The sequence below is a fragment of the Protopterus annectens genome, chromosome 4.part1, assembly GCF_019279795.1.
Source record: "Protopterus annectens isolate FY-2018-M chromosome 4.part1, PAN1.0, whole genome shotgun sequence".
Classification (NCBI taxonomy): domain Eukaryota; kingdom Metazoa; phylum Chordata; order Ceratodontiformes; family Protopteridae; genus Protopterus; species Protopterus annectens.
The window spans coordinates 845781248-845797549 of NC_056734.1; positions in this window are offsets into that span (position 1 = coordinate 845781248).

Below are 16302 nucleotides of genomic sequence, written 5' to 3' on the forward strand. Positions count from 1 at the left end.
CTTTATAAAAACAAGCGTATAAATAAGGCACAAAGGCCTTCAAACAGTGTAATAGCTATTGCTATTATTTTGTATAAATCAGTATGAAAATTTTTTAAAACAAAACTATTTCATGTAGAACAGTTAGTTAATTATGTATTTCGATTCACAATGAACCAAAGAAAGATAATTATATATTTTTACATACTCATGTTGTAATGACTGAAATTTTATGTAGTTATGCATTTTATATTTTCATGTATAATTTTACTAGCATATTTTGCTTAAATGAGTAAAATACTAGCAACAAAATTTGCACCATTGCACTTTAAGAAATGATTGTTTCATTTGAATTAATCAACAATTTAATAGCTTAATTGGCCGATCATTAAATGTATAAATACTGACTGGCCATAGTAGTGTTTTGAAAAAAGCCTGAAAAAACTGAAGTGTCCAGGTGTCTTGTATTTGTTGGCGTTTTACAGCTGTGGATTAAAGCTTTTTGTGGTGAATTCTTTGCATCTATTTTCGTTCATTGAGGAAGGAGCTTGCATTTCCAAGTTGGGACTACACCTTTTTATGGTATTTGTACCTACACCATTTACAACTGTTTTGCAGATTGACTGCCTTGCTATTCAAGATTGTTTCAAACTTGTGTTACTTTGGGAACAGGTCAGATACCTGCACCGCATAGAACTGACTTGCAGAGTTGCTGCTTTATATTTTCATCCATCTCTGTGTTGCTTTTGAACCAAGTCTGGTGGGTTGTTCCGGTTCTGTTTTCCTTGTAATAGCTATTGCACCAGAGCTTGTATTGTAATTGGTTAAAAATGCAAAATCAGCACCCTGATTGATGCTCATACATCCCAGCACAATACAACTAAATGCATTATAACCTGTAATACTAATGCACCTATTCAAGGGTTGCAGTAGTAAACAATAGGTGCAACATCAGAATATATAGCAAAAATTCACATACACATAAATAATCACAGCACAATGTGATCCACACTAAAAACGTCAAGTCAAAGCTTGTTTCTTTTATATATATCCATAACCTTGCAGACCACAAGTGCAATTCAATGATTGCTAATACCTAGAAGAGAACCATTGTAATGGAATGACTGCAATACACATTTATTCATAGGTTCATAGGTTCACAGATTTGTACTAGGCTAACTGCCCTTGTGGGCCATTTTAAGCCTAGCCAGTTACCCCATGTGAGAATCAAACCCTGCACCTTGTATTTGCAAGGTGAATGCCTTAACCATTATGCCAACCTCCTACCCCATTATGCCAACCTCCTACCCCCTTTATTCTATATGTACACATAATTCAGGAGAACAAGCTGATGTAAAAACATTCAGACAGCATAATGGCTATCACACACGGCTTATATTTTTGGACAAAAATGGAAAAACAGCACCCTGATTGGTGCTCATTCCTTCAAACATTGCACAGCTAAAAACATTGTAACCTATAACATTAATGCACCTATGTAAGGGTACAATGGTAAACAATAAACGCTAAACATCAAATATACATCATAACTAATCAAAAACGTCAAACCAGCGTATATTTATAAACTTGCAGATCACAAAGCGCAATTCAATAGTGGCTCAAAATACTCGTATCTGATGTAAAATCATTATTATAATCATATAAACGATAATAATAAAAAATAGTAATAATGATGATATAAAATCTTCACAATATGCACATCTAACAACGCACGATTGATCAAAAACCTGGAGCTAACTCCTTCATTCGTTCCTGTCTAAGATTCAAATCAAGGTACCCAAACACAAATAACAGACACATACAAGGACTTCATCTGCAGTTCCATAGACAATTACTCAGAGCGCTAATACCTAATGTTAGAACATTGATATACTATCACATAAAGGCATCAACCATAAATCTTCATAAATATATATCTATATAACTAGCATAGCACAGTTTAGCTCATGATAGATCAAAAACATAAGACTAGCTCCTTCATTGATTCTTATCTGTCAGATCAGAATAATAGTTCACAGTTGACTTTCCAAATCAAGGAACCCAACACAAATAGCACCTCTTGTATAAAGCTGCAACAAATTGCTTATAAGAATTGATGTAATAAGGGCTAGTCATCCCTTTTACTGCAGAAACATATGTACTCACAATATTTAGAGAATGCCAGATTCGAACTTCTACCTACGTAAGTCCACAAGCTAGGGAGCATTGTCTCATTTCCTGACACCACAGGAGAACTCTTCTGACAAGGATGAGATAAAGCACCTTTCAACACATGGCTTCACCAGTGTTTACCAAAACAGTTGTCTGGGCTAAAAGGGAAAGGAAGTGGTGAAAGATCCCTCTCCAGGTATATTTCTGCATATCAGATCTATGGGTGACAGCATTCCTATTTACACATAGTTTCACACACACACACACACACACACACACACACACACACACACACACACACACACACACACACACACACACACACTCTGGATGTGACCCGTCTACCTAAGATCACAAGTCAGAGGATATTTCTTGAATTGCAAGTACCACATGAGAAGTTTAATTTCAAGCGTGAGATAGAGTACATTTGAAAGGATGACATCACCATTTTTGGCAGAGGAGATGTATGTGCTAAAAGGGACTGAAAGTGGTAGGAGAACTCTCTGCCACTGTAAAGATACACATCAGATTAGTGGGTGAAGCTATTCCTACCTAGCAGAAGAAATGAACACACACACACACACACACATACACACACACACACACACACACACACACACACACACACACACACACACACACACACACACACACACACACACACACACACACACACACACACAGACTAGTCAGTCATTGTTGGATTTGAACCACCTGCCCATCTTGTTACACAATCTAGAGTACATTATATCAGCTACAAGTACCACAGGAGAAGTCTGATTAGAAGTGTGAGATTGCACACATTTGAAAAGATGACATCATCAGTGTGTTGCTGAACAATTGTTTGCATTTAATGGAGAAGAGATTAATGGGGAACCCTCTCGCAGTTTTAATGTTTCTCCTGAGTGGAAATGTACACACATGATCTATGGATAAAGCCATTTCTATCTAGCATTGCAGACATATGCACACTTAATAGTATTCAGTCCCTGCTGTATTCAAAACACCTACCTATCTAACTTTATAATCTAGAATACACTGTATCAACCCCAAGCACAAAAGAGTAGTCTGATTACTTGTGTGAGATAGTGCACATTTGAAAAGATGACATCGTTAATGTGCTGCAGAGCAGATAGTATGCATCGCATCATTGGGTGACATGGAGTACATTGTAGCATGCAGACAAAACAGAAATCTGTTGATCTTACGTAATGATATACTTCTCATATAAGCTATATAGTATTTAATTCATGGGCATTGGGTTACTGTGAGTGAGGTGTAGCTGTTTCACATTGCAATATATTAACCATGTGACTGATGGATGATAATCACAGTCATCAAACAACAGGTTGACAACCAAGCATTCCCAACTGTTCAGCTAACCAGAGTATTCAAGTATTCATTTGTTGCTTTGTCACTGTGAATATTTTTTAATGTGTGCACAATGTGCAATGTAAATAGAAAATATGCACGTCAAGCATATGAAAGGACAGTACTTCATACCACTCAGCATGAATGTGTCCGAAGGTCCCACACCACTGTACATCATTTGCAAGTCTAATGTGTTAACGTGCAAACATAATTTACAGTATGCATTGTTTAGTTTACAGTAAACTCACCAAATCTTGAGTAAAAAAAAATCTATTAAATCATACACTAGTAATACAAGCCAATAACATCAATATTGTTTGTCAAAAACACTTCATTAAGTTCACCACCAACAAGCTAATTTGCACTACTGCGCAAAGTATTAACACATGCATAATTATTTTTTGAGGTTCTGAACTTCGAATGGGCATTAGCAGTGGTCTATGGTGCTTCTTGCCAAGCTCTGTGCAAATAAGTAGTACAGACATGTAGACAGATCTGATTCTGAGCCATTTCCTGACAGATGTGTGTCATGTTGGTGTCATCATTTACATGTGTCAGGATCATTGTAGTAATATATTCATTATATGGATAACACAGGTACATAATTACACTGTCCTCCTATCTGCTGATGTCCACATGTTTAAGTCATGTTGGAGTGTTCCTTATGCAAATGTGTTTATTTCTATGACCTCTTTAACTACTAAAGTTGCTACATGATAACATGCAATTACATGCCCAACCTAAAATACTTCATAAAATGCATGGTAATGCTTACAATTTCATCATAATACCTTTTATGTGTATAGGAGCAATAATTTTAAATTGTGCCAGATTCGAACTTCTGCATATTGTCACCACATAAATTCTTGATTTGACCAGAAGTCTTGTACTTACAGCTGAGAAGGTATGAGCAGATTTGTGATGACTGTGAAACACATAAAGGGTTGAGCAGGGCACTGCTGGCAGGGCAGATTAACATACTGATCCATAATTTAACAGAGCAAAATGTTATGACAGATGATAATGTTCATAATTTTATATCTGATACTGGAATGAAGCACCAGCCAGTCATCATCAACTGTCTATGGATGTGATCATTATCTGATCACACGACAAAGGAAGGTAAATATTAGAGGCTAAAATACATAAATTTGATGGGACTATAGAAACAATATGGAGCAAGGGAGTTTGTGTGCAGCATACTTGATAGCAGAAGTTACAACTGAAACATCACTGAACCATCCCATATGGTGTATGTTCAACTCTGTAGCCTGCTCAACACATAGTAATTGCCATCTCCTTATAGTACTATCAGTCTGTCTCTCTATATCACAATGAGGTGAATCACAAGTAGCTTGAGGGGCAGCAGGCTAATGCAGCAAAAGGCAAAAACTCACCAGTTTTGCCATAAGACAAAAAACTAGCATTACACATCAGTTACAATGGCTGTACAATGCCAGACATATTGGAAATATTGAGTACAAAGACAGAAGAGAAGACAGAAGGGAGATAGGGAGAGGGATGGAGATATAAGGAAAAAATTGCATTTAGGCTATTTCTGGCCATTGTTGTGATGTGTTAATCTGAGGTTTGTTATCATAATTCTGTTATGCTGTGGGCAATAAAATTTTCACAAGTATAGACCCCTGCATGATCAATAATAACAAAGGCATAAGTGGGATGGTTGTGGGGTAATAACAAATGTAGCCAACAGCTCCACAAATGAAAGTAGCATTAAATAATGTTTGATATACTATAGGATTCAAACCCTTGACACTATGCAAAAAGCAGTTTGTAGATCTGATCATTATCTAAGCACAGCACTCAGGAAATAGGACTTAGATATGAATGGAGAGATGATAAAATCAGCAAGTAAAGGATAGTAGTATTGCTGGAAGTGAATTCACCCTTAAGTCTTGGTGAGCACCTTCACGAAAAGATCCTGTTTTCACAAAATCTCACCAAGACAACACTGATATATAGATTGTATTTTATATAGCATATATCATGGATAGTAGTAGGTTAAAATATAAAAAATACAACTGGGTATACAAGTCCCAGGATAAAAAAATGCCCAATTCTGATAGGCACACTGGTGCCGGGACTGGAAAAAAATGACATTGTAAAATCCTCAAGACACAGAAACATTCCTACAATGGAGTTAAGTCAGGCTCAGGGGGAGGATGCCCCCCCCCCCCATTGTAGAAGGGAGTAGTAGTTCACAAAAAACACGAAAAGTGAGAGGCCAAAAATGAGCCATAAAGATGACAGAGAGGACTACTGAGGATAAGAAAAAAAATATGTAGTATTACTATTATACTAGAAGACTAGAATTTATGGAGAGAAGACATACAAAATTAGTGGAAAGACAAATGCATGCACAAGAAAAACTGTCAGATGCTTCAAATGCAAATTTGTATTTATTAATATAATAGAGTCATGAAAAACATTATATAGACCAAAAAACTTAAGGCCAGTGGGAAAAAGAATGACTGAAGAAGTGGAAAAATGTAAAGAACAAAATCTAAGAAAGAGAGATCTGATTTGGTGCAATATTTATGCAAAGGAGAAAGCCAAATTAATCAATATAAAAAAGCAGCTCCAAAGATATTTGAAGACAAGTTCAGGCAAAGCCACTCAGATAAGAAAAATTTCACAATGCAAAAGATAAGATCACAAAGAGGGAATGTAGAACAGAAGATTAGTAAAGCAGAAGTTAAGAAAATATAATCTGAAGTTATGGAATACCTGTAAAGTGAAGGATTTAGTGTAGAAAGTCTAACACAGGTTATGTCACAGCATAATAGAACAATGAGCCCCCAAGTAAGGTGAAACAGGAGGTGTGGTTGACATCCGAAGAAGAAATACAGACATAGGAAAGTAAAAGAGATTTAATATGTTGCAATAGTTATGCAAAGGAGAAAGCAAAACTAATCAATACAAAAAAGCAGCACCAGAGATATTAGAAGAGAAATACAGGCAAATGCATCCTGATATGGGAAATATTACAATACAAAAAAATAAGGAAACAAAGTGGGAAAGTAGAAAAGAGTGTCAATAAAGGAGAAGTTAAAGAAATAGAAACTGGAGTTATTGGTTACCTGCAAAGTAAAAGATTTGGTGTAGAAATTAATCTCTGATAACATCAAAGCATGACAGAATAATGAATCCCCCAACTATGGAGAAACCAGTGAAGCTAGAAGCATCTGATCAGTTGCCATATAAAGATATTTTGAAGCCTTCATTAGGAAACCAGTACAAAAGTTCAGTTGGAGTTGGTCAGCAATGGAGAGAACAGGAAACTGTGGCAACGCTGACACAGTCAATTTTGTGGAGTGTTAGGCCAGTGAGTTCCCATGTGAAAGAGCAGTGGAGTACACAGGTTGAAGATGAAGAGATTGTGGCACAGGAAGATGTTCTGGAACTTTCTGTAGAATGCCCACAGGAAACGCAAAACAAAGAATGTTCTCTTAGATTATTTAGAAAAACATGATCTAAGGGAAGCGTTGTTTGATTTAATTGAGATGGTTAGACATATTAAGATCAATGAAAGAAATACATTACAGAAAGTCAATAAGACCCAGATTGTTAGAAGTTTGATGAAACAAATGAACACAGTAATCAAGACTGTTCATAGAAATTCATGCGCTACAAAAAAAAATGATCATAGAAATTAATGCGATCTAACAGAAGTAAACAGGATATATTACTGTGCAGCTAAATATTAAAGGAAACATTTTTATCACAAAAACACAGGGCAGCAAGGGTAAGGAAGGGGAAAAATCAAATATCATCATGGAAGTATCAAATAGAAAAAAAATATAAATCATCTAAGACAAGAAGTATTTCTGTTAGAAGAAGAGGAACAGATCAACAAAAATACTCAGAAAGATCGATGTGATAAAAGCAATGCACAGTATCAGAAGAAACCAGGCTCTATTGTACACTATCGCAAATAATAAACTAAAACATTATTAGTACAGGCACAAAAAAAAAACTTAGAAGATGTGCAAATAAATAAAAAGGAAAAGTACAGAATAAACAATTTATTGATGACCCAAACATGTTTTATAGAGAATAAGGAAACAAGGGAAAAGGAATAGAAACACTACCAGAAAAGAAGAAATAGACAAATTTTGGAGAAATATCTATGAAAATCCTGTGGAACAGGGCCTCCCCCTACACCCCAGTGGGAGAAGAGTGTAGCTATAGACCTAACTGAGTGGTGATGGTTGAGCAAGGGACCCAGTCTAGTATGCTACTATTGGTTAGAGTAGTGATGGCGAACCTTTTGGGCTCGGCATGACATAAATTTGGAAAATGCCTATCTTGCATCTGCTGGTGTGTCACCCCCCCCCCAAATAAAAGAGAAACAATTCTTTACATATTCATTTATTTAAAAAATACAGTCCAATTATGTGTGCTATGTATTATAAAAGTAAAAGAAAAATCAGTGACTTACAATAGAGAAAAAGATATGTGCACTGATAATTGGGCTTAAAATAGTGCACCAAAAATTACCCTACTTTAATTTTGAATTGAACTGAAAAAATATGGAACACACTGCATTTGATTTGATTAACATCAATTAATGACTTTTTTGTTGGTGAGTTTTAATAGATTAGTGCAGGGTGACATATTTTTTGTATTTTTGTTCATTCAGTTTCTTTGGTAACTCGGGTGTTTGTAAACGCTGGTGTGTCACCCAATACGTCATTGCGTGTCACCTTTGACACATGTCATAGGTTTGCCATCACTGGGTTTAAGTGTTTGAAACCAGTTTAATTTAATTTATCAGAGCTACACAGAGGTTAGCAACAATCATTCTCCTGTGTTATCTGAAGCATCCACTAGCTGCCATTCAAAATTAAGTATATTTTTTAATTGATCTGCACTTCTTGCATTGCATTTTACTGTGTGCTGTTATTTTTGAATTGTATTTTACTGTACTTTTGCTGTTTCCTGCAGTTTTAGCCTAGTATAGACTTGGTTCAGATTTGCTGGACCCGGTCTGTTTTTACAGATTTTGAGCACTAATCCACAAAAGAGGGCAACCCCTACACCCTAGTGAGAGTAGAGTGTACTTAAGAACCTATCGGAGTGGTGATTGTTGGTCCAGGGTGCTACTGTTTGTTAAAGTGCTTGAAATCAGTTCCATTTAATTTACCAGAACTGCACAGAGGTTAGCAACAAGAATCAAGCAGAGTGTAGAGTGTTTGAAATCAGTTTAATTTCATTGCTACTCGTTGCCTACGTCAGCTTGGGTTTGCATGGCCTGCACCACCCGCATAACAGTGCACTACCTCGCAGTGAAAGATACCACTGGCAATTATAGATGCAAACGTTTAGATCATTTTCCCCTTAGTCAACTGCTTGTGCTCCATTGGAGGTTTCTCACTGTTATGCTTCACTGCCACATTAAACACTCATCTGAGCCTCTGAGGTTCATCTACAAGTCTTACCCATTAAATCCCTCACAGTTTAAAACATTTTATTGTCCCTTAGCCATACCTGGTCCTTCTAGTCCCCTCCCTGTTATTGACTGCAGTACTTCACCAAGCATCATGAATTGACAATTTCCCACCATTTTTCCAGCCAACCTGATCAACATGGGTATCCTGAGGCAATGTAGCAATTGTCTCATGTACACTGACAACTCACTTCTCCTATTTCACACAAATTCAGTGTGAGAAAGATGCATCTATAGTACGAATCTAGAATCTACGCTCTCTCACTCACAAATCAGTATATCAGATACTAAGCAGGTTGTCAGCTCACACACTTCACCTCCTGCACCATCCATGCGTACAACACCTAAATTTGCATATGCAGAAGTTCTCACTAGAAGCCTACCTAAAGATCAGAGACCTCTCAGACATAAACACACTTCACTTAATACATTCCCAGCAGATCACATTACACATACAAATGTACGCACCAGTGCTTCACCAAACATGCCCCTAAGGAAAAACACAAAATCAAATGTTTTAGTCATAGTTGACTCCATTGTAAGACACACAGATGTCCAGTCCCACTCACTAGGCTGGATAAGGAAAAGGTTACGGTCAGCTGACTGTCAGGTGCCAGGATCCACCACATTACATATGCACTAGGTTCCTCAAAAACAGGCACTGTTATGACTCTGTCATAGTCCATGTATGTGTGAAAAACTTGAGACATACCTCACTATATGAATAGAGACATGACTGAGCTCTCTGATTATGTGTCCCAGATGATTATGTCCCTATTCTTAAGCAACATTCTACCTTAACCTAGGATGATACCTCAATACAGACAAAAAAATGATTGACTTCAACAACTGGCTTAGTTTCTGGTGTCATTCTGAGGGGATCCAGTACCTGTCAGCCTGGGGTGATATGGTTGATAGACCACAATGCTTTGCCAGAGATGGTATCCATCTGCCACCACTGGGTTTTCAGCTACTGGCTAAGGCTGCTGTCTTCCCCATAGTGCCTTTTTTAAGCAATGTCACAAAAACAAAATTCCCAATGTAAAAATATCCTCAAAAGCTGCTAAATGCTAGGGGTCTAAATCTGAAACTGCACTCATGGGAAGCACCCCTCACCTTGGAAGATGTGGACATCTGTGCAGTCAGAGAGAGAGCTGGTTCAAGGCCACAGGGAGCACCCTGGCCATACCAGGATATAATGCCTTCCACAAGTTCAGCCCACAAAATGAATATGTGAAAACTAAAGAAAGAGGAGTATCAATATTCATCAAAGATAAATGCACCTCCCGATTGGCTAAACAGAATGATTCCCTAGCATTACTCCATGTGCAAATAACTATAGGAAAGCCCCTCTCCAAGTTATCATCAGCTATAGATCCCCTCCATGAACCATGATATCCGCACTGCCTACTTGGATCTACTTGAGTTGCTCAAAATACAACCAAACACACTGGTTACTGGTGACTTTAACTACCCGTCCATAGAGTGGGTAAATTATTCATGTACAAACACACTCACCCAAAGGTTCTTAGACTTCGTTAACTCAAACGCCTTGGAGCAGATAGTTGGCACCCCCATGAAAGGCCCAAACATTATAGATTTCATACTCACCAACATGGTAGAACGGTGCACCACAAGAAGTGTGCGACCCTCCCTGGTGTAGTCTTTTCATAAATCAGTCTCTTTCAAAGTAACAGTAGCATCAGACCCCCCTCCCTCAGGAGAAATTAGGTTAAAAACTTCTCAAAAGCCAACTACAACCTTTTACAAGAAGGCATTAATAGCTTCAAAGCTCCTGTCTCCACTGATGGGAAGGACACCTATAATGAGATATACAGTACACCAATGCATTGTATAAACATCTATACAATTGTATTGATTCAGCTGTTCCTGATAGCACCAAAGCAAGATACTCAAGAAAAAAAATGCAAGCCTGCCTGGTGGACATCAACCATAAACAGGTTATATGATAAGAGGAAGAAATTGCTGTCTAAGAGCAAGAAGGAACGATCTCAGAACTGGAAGGAAACCCTTCTCAGCTTGAACAAGCAAATAAACATTTTGTAAAGTCCTATAAAGCTTACTTTAAATCTAGATTAGCATCCTTAGCTAAGGCTAACCATAAGGCATTCTTTAGCTAAATATGAAACCTTAAAGGAAAAGCCCAGATTTCGACTGAACTGGTAGTGAATGGTACCACGTATACTGAACTAGTGGGACTAGCCAACCTGCTAGTGGACAGGTTCAGTGAAAACTTCTCCCCCCTGTCCCTGCCACATATTCCCCAAAACATTTCTACCACTTACTCTCCACCTAGTATCTCTAAAGAGGTGGTCTTAATCGCTGTCTTCAATGCAAAAAACACAGCCTCTGTGGGACCTGATAACATCCCAGGCTGTGCTCTCAATGGTTTAAAACAGGAATTAACAACACCATTGGGTACTCTTTCCAACCAAAACCTAAGCACTGGTTTTGTCCCTGCTGAATGTAAAGCTACTGTCATCCTCTTGTACAAGAGGGGGGCATCCACTGACCCTGGGAACTATAGACCCATTAGCCTAACCATCCTTATCTGCAAGGCCATGGAGAGAATCCTCATGGACCTTATCAACAAGGATATAGGAGACCTTCAAAAATTTGACCTGACCCATTTTGGTTTTGTTAAAGGGAGATCTTGCCTGTTAAAACTGGTGAATTTCTCCGAGACTGTCACCAAAGCAATGGATGAAGGGAAATCTGTGCATATGGCCTACTTAGACTTGGCCAAGGGCATTGACACAATCCTCAATTAAGGCATCATTGAAAAACTCACCCAATGTCAGGTGGGTTGCACACTGGCTCACCGACAGATCACATGCAGTCAAAATAGAGAACTCCACCTCCACCAGCAGACTCGCTACCAGTGGTGCTCCACAGGGATCAGTGCTGGGGGCCCCTGTTGTTTGGAATCTACTTCTCAGAAGTACAGGCAAAAACAAACGGTCTGTTGTTCACAATGTTTGTGGATGATTGCAAACTAGGAGCAGTCATTCAGTCCCCAGATGATGTTAACATTATACAAGAAGGACTTACGCAAACCAGTGATTGGTGCCAAAGTCATACTCTTAAACTCAGTGCAAAAAATCCATTATCCTCTCACTCTTTTTTTAATTTCTCCAAGTCATTGGGGTTTCTATTACTATGATGGGAATGTACCCAATTCCTAAGTCAAAGTACAATTAAAGTTCATGAAATTAGTATTGCTTAATTCTTTGATATCAGCCAGAAGTGCTCTTCGCAGCACCCATAATGTGCCCAGTAATTACTCCTTCTGCAATTCATATGGAGTTACATAAATTGGTAACATATCTAAATATGATTATACATTCTTTTTATAAGACCCATTGCTCCTACTACTATTGGAATTGTCTGGTTATCTTTCTTCCACATTGCTCTTGTTTCTGCCTGCAAATCCTGATATTTTGTGATTTGGTGTCTCTGTGTACACAAGACACTGTAGTCACTGGGTGCAGTGATTTCCATGATCAATGCTACTTTTGTCTTCTTTTCATGGACCACTATATCTGGTTTTCTCGCATCAGTCTTTTGAACTGTTGGTAATGGGTGATCCCATGTGATGTAGACTTTATCATTTTCTATTATGCTGTGTGGCTCATGTTTCCAGTGTTTTTCAGCTACTTCAGTAGCATAATGTTTACACAATCCCCAGTGCAACAGTCTTGCCACATTATTATGCTTTTCAGTATACAGTCCTTCTGCCATTAGTATGTCCCTACCAGCAATGAGGTGTGTGACTGTTTCCAATTTTGTTTTACAAAACCCACATTTGTCTGTTTCTTCCACATGTTCAATCGACTTTATAAACTAACGTGTGCGTAGCCCACTATTCTGGGCTGCCAATATTAACCTTTCATCTTTTGGTTTGATTTCACCTCTCCTTAACCATTCCTGCATTCGATCTTGATCAACATGAGGCTCTTCCAGATGTTTTCTAGACTTGCAACTATATTTATGCATTTTCCACATTTCTTGCCTTTTCATCTGATCTTTCACCTTATATTCTTTCTTTTGTTTTTTTGGCACATTCAGTTGACACCTGTTTTTTATCTACTTCTGGTTTGATTTCCATTCCTGCTTGACGTGAATATGCTTCTGCTAGACTAAGCAGGGAAGTCATCTTAGATTTATTGTCCTCATGTTTCAAAATTTCACTACGTTTGGTTCATGTGAGGTCAGCAGATATGCGTGCAGTCCCACAATTGCAGATCTGTACATGTAATCTATTTCAAGGAGGCCCATACCTCTTTCGGAACGAGGAATATATAATCTTGATATGCACTGATTTTTATAAATCATTTGGTGAGCATGAAGCATCCTTCTTGTTTTCCTATCTAATTTATCCAACATGTTTTGGGGCAAGTCAATCACTCCAAAACTGTAAGTTAGGACAGGAAGAGTGAATTGGTTTATAGCTTGAATTTTGTTCCTAGATGTCAACTCTGTTTTCAGGATTAATTTAAGTCTTCTAAAATATTCCTAAGTTTTGTTCACATTTGCTCATGTTTTATTGTTGATCCTTCATCAATTCCCAAATATTTATACAATTCGTATTGCTCAAGTCCTTTTATATCACATTCTTGCCCCAAACTGATGTTTTCTTGGTGTTGCAGTTTTCCTGCTTTTGCACACTTATCAAGACCAAATGAGATTCTTATATCATCTGAAAAAGTTTTGACTACTTGTAGTTGTGCTTTCAGTTCCTCATCTGATGAGCTACACAGTCTTAAATCATTGACAAAGAGAAGATGAGAAGTCTTTATATTCTGTTGTTTTCTAGGAGACAAATTATAGCCATGGTCTAATCTAAGTAGACAACTAACTGGGTTAAGGCTAAGGCAGAATAGCAGAGGTGACAGGGAGTCATCCTGGAATATCTCTCTTTGGATTGTTATCCCTGGAATAATAATTTGCCCTTTATCGTGGCTTAACTGCAAAGTGGTCTGCCACTATTTTATGATCACTGTAATGTAACTGATCAGTGTAGGATATATCTTATGCATTTTTAAGCACCCTTTGATTCATGAATGTGGGATTTTATCAAATGCTTTTTTGTAGTCAATCCATACCATACTTAGAGTCTTCCCCTTTTTACAGTTCTCCATTATGAATTTATTTAGCAACATATGATCCTTTGTTCCATATGACTATCTTTTATTGCCCTTTTGTTCTATTTCCATGATTGAGTTTTCTTCTAAATGACTATAAACTCTGTCGGCATCAATTCTGATGTATATAGTTTATACTTAGTTAGAAGGCAAGTTATTGGTCTACAATTTTTAGGTTAGCTTGCAGGTGCACTCTTAAGTAGGAGAATTGTTTTTCCTGTTGTTAGCCAGGTTAGTGTTAGTTCAGGGTGTGCATATAAATAGTTCTTATTCATGGCCAAATCTTCATGCAAAGCTGTTAATACTTTTAATCAGAAGTTAAGTACTGCATCTGAGCCTGGTGTTATCCAGTTAGAGGATTTTCTTAACTTTATTTCAGTCTATCTAGATGTTACTTCATCCCATTTCATCTCCTGTACCTTTAAACTTCTTATACTTTCTTTTACTTCTTCTATCCGTTTAGCATCTTTGTTATGTTCCACAGGATCTTCATAAATACTTCTCAAAAATGTATCTATTTCTTCTTTTTTGGGTGGTCTTTAAATTCCTTTTAGCCTGTTTCCCAATTCTCTATAAAACTTTTTGGGGTCATCAATGAATTGCTTATTTTGTAATTTATCTGTGTATCTTCTAAGTTTTTCTGCCTGCGCTGATATTTTTAGTTATTCATTTGCAATAATGCATGATGGGGTGCCCGCGGTGGTGAAGCAGTTAGCATTGCCACCTCACAGCAAGAAGTTCTTCAGTTCAATCCTCAGTTGGGGTGCCTTCTGTGTGGAGTCTGCATGTCCTCCCTGTGGTCGTGTGGGCTTCCCCCAGGTGCTCCGGTTTCCTCCCACATCCCAAAGACATGATGTAGGTGGATTGGACACTCTAAATTGGCCCTAGGCATGAGTGCCTGCATGTGTGTGACTTCTGCGGAAGGTTGGGCTCCTGGCTGGAAACTCAACACTGTAAAACTTCATTGCCAATCATGAGCGGACAGGTGATCCACTGTGGCGACCCCTAACCGGGAAAAGCCAAAAAAAGAAGAAGCAGGTTTGCAACAGTGCATGCTAGATCCTGATCAATTATAATATTGCACATTGCTTTTATCATGTCTATATTTCTGAGTATTTTTGTCGATCTGTTCCCTCTTCTATACTCTTCTAACAGTGACACTTCATGTCTTAACTGCTTTATAGTTTTCTCTATTCGATACTTCCAGGATGGTATTTGATTTCTCCCCTTCCTTTCCTTATTACCCTGTGTTCTTGTGGTACAATTTTATCTGTTATTAATTTAGCTGCACAGCAACATACCCTGTTTATTTCTGTTATATCACATGGATCTCTATGGACAGTCCTAATTACTGTGTTCGTTTTACCAAAAATCTGACTTTTTGGATTTTATTGACCTTCTTCAGTCTATTTTCTTCATTGATCTTGATATATCTATCTATCTCTATTAAATCAAGGCATCTATGCTAAATTCCTGTCTCAGCTTCAAAGGAGGATACTGTGAGAACCTAGAATCAGGTGACCAGGTGAAGTCATTCTGTCAGCCATCTTGGAAATGTTAGATTTTACAAAGAGAAATCTCTCAGTATCGAGTATTCTGTCTTGGGCCTGACAACAAGAAGGACCACTCACCATATCATCTGCCTTGGTCTGTTAAGTAAGTAGGGAGTAGTAATTATCAGTAATTATAATTCAGTCAGGAAAATGTAGTGAAGCTAAGTTTAGATATTGTATTTCCTTATTTGCTTGAGTTTATCCATCAATGTTATTTTCAATATCTCTGAGATTTGTGATTTGAACTATGTGCTTTACTGCAAATATATATATATATATATATATATATATATATATATATATATATATATATATTCAGTATTTTCATATTATTTTATTATTTATTATTAAATATATTTAAAACTTGTATTGCAACTGGTCCTTTTAGAAAGTATTTAACATTTGAGAGTGCTTATATTTATTTGCTGACACTGTGTGGGTCACTCCTGAGGGCCTAGCTGTCTTGGTCAACTACTACCATTTATATTTAGTATTAATTTTACACAGTACAATTAGACACCTTTTGTTAAGGGCCTTAGAGTAACTGATTGTGGATTGTCTGGTGGTACTGATAACTGCCTTATAACTGCCT